Genomic DNA, 6,000 nt, shown 5'->3' with positions numbered 1-6,000 from the left:
ATATAGATTATAGAGTTGATATGTACCTCTATATCAACTGTATATAGTTGATATAGAGGTACACACACACAAGTCAGTAACTTTTCTCTGACTTACAGTTTCACATTTGTAAGCTGGTTGCAATACTCACTCTCCCTACCTAACAGAGTTTGTAAGGAAGGAAGAGGCACGTGGAAACACTTTGTAAAGCACAAAGCATTATAACTGATGTAAGTCACTAAAAGGAAGCTGTAGTGTAGTGGAAAGAAGTAGAATCTGAAAGCTCAACTTCAATTTATAACTTGCTTGCTTACTAGTTTTATAAACTGGAAGAGGCCATTGATTTCTCTGAACTTTAGTTTCGTAGTCTATAAAATGGGTATTTTTTTACCCATCCTTCCTATTTCTCAGTGCTTTTACATTTTACCAGATGTAATAACATATGACAGTGCTATATAAACACTCATGGTCCACAGAGATATAAGGTATCAAATGGTCTTCTTGTGGACATATTTAATAAAAATCTGTAATAAAAGCATTCAAATATTGTTCTATATAAAGTCAAGCAGTGGAAGCAGGGCATAGCTCCATGAATGAAAATTTCCCAGAATATTATAGCTTTTTCTAAAATAGTAGTGCACTGGACTAGATATTATACTGTGAGTGAGCAATCATTCACACTATTTTACAAGGATTTCTATTAAAGGAAGTCATGTGATTAACCAGAATTGTTCCAGGCTACCTAATATTGAGGACAAGTCCTGAATTAAATTATAGCAGTGAGAACCCACATACTAGCACCATGACTATAGATCCTTTCAGTTTTGATCATTTTATAAAACAACTAATCCATTTTCAACAAAATGTGTCTGCTTCCACTTTCCCCAAATAACGTTCATTCCAGGAGTTAATTTCTTTGTAGGTATTAAAAAGGGGAGGGGGAATGATCAAGCTTAGCAGATGACCTTGAATCAAAATCCATTCTCTACAACCAATGCAACTCTCAGATTATAAAATGAAACATTTTTAGAGCTGCAAATATTTGCACTTAGCGAAGATGGGTTTAGAGATCATACTTTGTGTATAAGTGAGACACTGCATGAATGAAATCGGAAAAGTTAAAGGGACTAACCAAAGTTAACCAGATCATGGCAAATTATGAATTGAGCCCCAGTTCCAGGGAAAATAATACTGGGCTAACATGAATTTTCTTGCACAAACCAGTGTGGTATCTAGTTATTCTTTCTTATACCTACCCCATTCCCACGCCACCCACTTCAGAAAGTAAATACACAGTTTGCTTCCTGTAATATCTGCCCTACAGGCTGTTGTGATAGTTAGCAGGAGTAGGAGCCTGTGTGAAGGCATGGAGAGAGCAGTTGAATAGGTGTGAACCCTGCTGGCTCTGTGAAGTAAAGAACTGGAGCTTGAGCACCATTCATTTCTCTTGAACTGCGCTTATCACACCTTCAGAGACTCCCAGGCTGGAGGCTGTGGCCTTGGGAATCCTCAGGTTCAGCTTTTGCCCAGTGGCAGCTGCAGCAGTCATCTCCCTGATTCATTCGCCACCCCCATTTAAGCAATAAAACATCTCCTTGAAAAGGAGTAAAGCCTGCAGGTGAGGTGGATAGTGTTTACATTGCATGCTTAATTGAATACCCACTTGCAGACCTCAAGTTTTATACAGGGATGAAGTAAGGAGGTAGGAGACAGAAGTTCTGACCTCTGCTTCAGTACTTAACAAGCTGTATCACCTAGGGCAGGTAACTTCTTTCGAGGCTCAGTTGATTAATCTTTAAAGTGGGAATAATAGTACCCTGTTTACTTAAAGACAAGAGAATGGGAAGGAAAAATCTCTTAAAGGTCCCTTCTAGATCCCAGGAAAGATAACGGGTTTTTCTCGAGCAGAAGGGTCATTTTTCATAGTATATTTCTTAAACATGAGTTCATTTATCAGCTTGGAGTATAAATAACTTCATGGATGCCTTAAAGTATTGAAAACTAATTGTTCAGTCTAGCTAGAAGTCCTGGATTTCTCTCAGACACTCAGTATGATTGCTGACATAAGGTGTGACTATTAAAGACAGGTGTCCTATACAGACTCCTGTTATCCTTACACACTCAGCCTTCATTCCAGAAGCACTCCATTAGTGCCAGGATGAATAAGCCCCCAAAGCGGGTGCCTATTTTGAACCAAGAGTTTTCAGAGTGAGAAAGACCCACAACTCTCTGATTGTAGCCACTGAGGCTGAACCTGGTCAACAGATCTATTCTTCTGCTGACTTCACGGTGAGGTCTAGACAACCCTCTACACCCCACCTTGTCTGCAGCCCAACCGGTGGGAGAAGAAAAGAAGGCCTCAGTGTTCCTTCTTGCCAGCACACTTAATTAGGGACCATGTTAAGGGATTCAAACAATGTAGCATTTAAACAAGGAGAGTTCTTTTCTTACAGAAACCTCCTTAGTTCCTGTACAAATTTGTCCTCCCCACTCCCAAGCCAAGGGCTCCCACTTGATAACAAGCAATGGGTATCCACTTGCCTTTTATCCATTAGGTTAAAAAGGGAGATCCCAACAAAAAGATGGCTTGGCAATCTCTATCACTAAATATAGAGGCAGCTGGCAAAAATAAGGCTCTGCCTAACCAGACAAGTTCAGAAATTTGTCACTGTCACTGACATTGATCCACTAAGCCTTTTAAAATAAGCATTATATTATACAGTTATGTCCATCTTCTCCTAGAAGGGACAGTGGTGTCAAGTCAGTTGCTGAACAAGTCAATTGCTGATCTAGAAATGGATCACGTCCTTGATTCTCTACAATCATTGCTGTTCTAGTTGTATATTTGAAGCAGAGCTTGACATTTCTGAATTGCATAGGTGGTCTTTATTTGAATTAAAATTTACCCATCACTCATTAGTAGGGTCGGTAATGATAGTGTCAAAGGGATGTGTGCCTCCATAATCTTCATCAGCTGCCTAAAATAAACACAACAGTTATTCTTTACTATGGAAAATGGTGTTTCTTAATCTTAGGCCAAGTGTGAATAAAGGCACTCATAAACCACATACATATTTGTAATGAACCTGCTATTCCCTGCTTACAATTCTTCCTCCTCCAACAATAGCTTTCCATTACACTCAGAATAGAAAACAAATGCCTTTATCAGGTATAAGAAGTTCCATGTGATCTGGACCCATAGATGTGGCCGTGAATTGGTCTTGCATTATTTTTACTCTGGCACACACCAGTCATTTAAAAATCCTCACATTCACCACTTCCCCAGATGGAGCCTTTGCATCCACCTGATTCTTGCTTCTCAGTGATCTCTGCGCAGGTGGCCCTTTGTTGGCATTCAGACCTCTGCTTAACTGTCAGCTTCTCTGAGAAGCCTTCCACCACCTCCTACCTTATGAGTTCCACCACTCATTACTCCTATCCCCCTGCCCTGCTTTATTTCTCTTCATAGCACATACTGCCATCTTCCTATTATGCTGCTACTTGTAGACAGATTCTCTACATCCCTTGATCAGAATGTAAACCCAACAGGGAAGAAATTTTGCTTATGTTGTTTACTATATCAGTGTGAGTTTAATTAGGAGAAAAAGGCACATAGTAATTTGAGCAAGGAAATTTCAGTATAAAGAATTATTGGATTGGCCAAAAAGTTCATTTAGTTTTTTCCATCTGATGGCTCTAGTAGTGCTTAGTTGTCTTTAACTTTATTTGAAACGATTTTGTTAGATTATATTATGGCAGCTGTCATGTCAGCGTGCACTTGAAAAAAACACCATCAAAATTGGTGAATTTTAGTGCAGCCATTTTAATAGTGAAGATAGAAGAAAATATGCAACATTGTCAGCATATTATGATTTATTATTTCAAGAAAGGTAAAAATGCAACTGAAATGCAAAAAAGACTTGTGCACTGTATGGAGACGGTTCTGTGGCTGATTGAACATGTTAAAGTGGTTTGTGAAGTTTCTTGGTACTATTGACATTTTGGTCAAATAATTCTTTGCTAGGAGGCTGTCTTATTCATTGGAAGACACTTAGCAGCACTCCTGGCCTCTACCCACTAGAAGTCAATAGCAGGAGATAGCTGGAATACTCAAAATACCTAAATTAATAAAGTTATTGATGAAAATGAAAAATGTGTCTTTTATTTTATGGAAAAAACTAAACAGACTTTTTGGCCAACCTAATACTAACTATACCAGGAAATGTGAATAAAGAGGGATTCATAAGTAGGAGGTAAAGAGAACCCTAAAGAATATTGAAATAGCAGATATAAAGATCAGCTGCTACCCCAATGGCTGATATAGAGGACTCAAGAGTGTCTCCAAGACCTATACACCTCTACGGCTGAAATCCAGACCTTGTTTGAGAGGACACGCAGCTGGAGCATGTGGACCTGCTGGAAAATCAGCCTTTGGGAACTAATGAGAAATCCACACTCCAGAGCTTACTGGAAATCCATCATCTGGGGGTACCAGGAAAGCTATTCAGGGAAATGTTTCATCAGAGGTACTCAGCTTAAGGAATATGCAAAACCTCTTAAGGAAACTGCTGGTTGCTACTGATTGCCACCTGTGCTGTAGGAGGAACCTGCCTGGCTTGCGTGTCAGAATCAGGAGACAAAACCCTTTCCCCTTGCAATGTCTCTCTAGTGCCTTCTATTGACAACACTTGGTAACATCTGGCAAAGGAAAGTTGAAAAGGCCCAGATCCATTTTCACTGAGCAGGCAAAGAGGATGCATTTGGAACTGAGAGGCAGTAAATAAAAATAGCCTAAATTCCCTTATTCCAGCACATATATCCATGCTCAATAAATATTTGATAGCAGAATAAATGATGCATAACATATAACCTAAGTAAAAACAATGTGCTTGCTTGCATATATCACTTTATGATTGGAACCTTCAGGCCTAGCATCCAATATGAAAGCTGTTGATAAGCTCCCCGCTGTATGGTAGGGATAAAACAAGGCATCAATTGACTTCACATCTTGGCTCAACAGTTTGTGGGAAGGACAATGAGAGAAACACAAGCAGAAAGAAGGGACAAAGGCAGCCATGAGGCTGAACTATGGATTGCTTCACTTGGCATCTTTTTGAGACTTAAGTAATTTATTACTTAAAAAAATAGAAAAACATCCTAATTTCTCTAGCCCCTCTTCTTTGTACATAAACTGTTCAGAGAGTCTAGGAAAAATTATCCTGCTGCAAGCTATTTGATATTTCCTAACAGAGCTAAAGTTTCCCCCTTTGTCCACTGACCATTTCAATAGCTCTTCGGGTTCTGTTATTAGGATTCTCATTCCCTGTCCTGGGAAATGACTGCAAATAATTTCAAGAAGTATTGCTGAAAGGATGAGGAAGCTTTCTATATTGACACAACATGGTGTTCACTCAGAATGCCACTGACTGATATTCACTGAGCGCCAACTATGTGCCAAACATCATTCTAGAATTTGGAATGCAGCCATGAACACAACCAGGTGCTTCTTCTCATGGAACTTGCTAATTCTGAGTAGAACAGATAATATGTGACTTCCAGCAAAGGCACTGTGGGTGATTTAACAAACTATTGAAAATCTCCGGTGGGAACAAATTACCAATTGTAGAATAAAACATGGTTTTTGCTGGTGTTCTTAGAAAATTCACTGTCCTAGTGTAGAAATGATATCATTCAAGTCTTCTAATTTTTGGTTCTCACAGAGGTTTCAAAACAGTGCTGTCCAATGGAAATTTGTGACGCACATAAAGTAATTTAAAATTTCCCAGTGTCTGGGTTAAATGAGTAAAAAGAAATAGACAAAATTAATTTTAGTAATATATTTTAGACCAATTGCATTAAAAAATTAGAATTTCTACATGCAATCAGAAATGATAGAGCTATTTCACTGTCCAATTTTTGTACTAACTTTTCAAAATCGGTGTACGTGTACTTACAGCACATTTCATTTGGGACTGGTCACATTTCAAGTGCCCAACCGCCATGTGTGGGATATTGAACAAA

The sequence above is a fragment of the Pteronotus mesoamericanus genome, unplaced genomic scaffold (assembly GCF_021234165.1).
Source record: "Pteronotus mesoamericanus isolate MK-2021 breed Mesoamerican mustached bat unplaced genomic scaffold, CSHL_Meso_final contig_73, whole genome shotgun sequence".
Lineage (NCBI taxonomy): Eukaryota > Metazoa > Chordata > Mammalia > Chiroptera > Mormoopidae > Pteronotus > Pteronotus mesoamericanus.
This window is presented reverse-complemented; position numbering follows the sequence as displayed.